Source organism: Acyrthosiphon pisum, chromosome A2 (genome assembly GCF_005508785.2).
Source record: "Acyrthosiphon pisum isolate AL4f chromosome A2, pea_aphid_22Mar2018_4r6ur, whole genome shotgun sequence".
In the NCBI taxonomy this organism is placed as follows: Eukaryota; Metazoa; Arthropoda; class Insecta; order Hemiptera; family Aphididae; genus Acyrthosiphon; species Acyrthosiphon pisum.
In genome coordinates this window covers 19,465,378-19,465,664 of record NC_042495.1, presented here as the reverse complement: position 1 = coordinate 19,465,664, position 287 = coordinate 19,465,378, and positions in this window count along the sequence as shown.

The following is a 287-nucleotide window of genomic DNA, read 5'->3' as shown; positions in this document are numbered from 1 at the left end:
AAATTCCCGTTTTTCCTTAATTTTTCTTTTGTTTTTCCCGGCGCTTTTGAAAACCACTGGGAAATTTAAATTTTGACCTCCCAATGCACCAACGATATTCACTTTCTGATCGAACAAGATACTGAAGTTGAAAATCGTAGCATTATTCCGACTACTTATCGTGTACACAGACACAAAAAAAATAAAAAAACACAGATCATTGTAAAATCAATACATTCATCGTTCCACTCAGAATCTAAAATTTAGTTAGATTAAAATAATAATAGTGTATTATGTTATATTTGTTA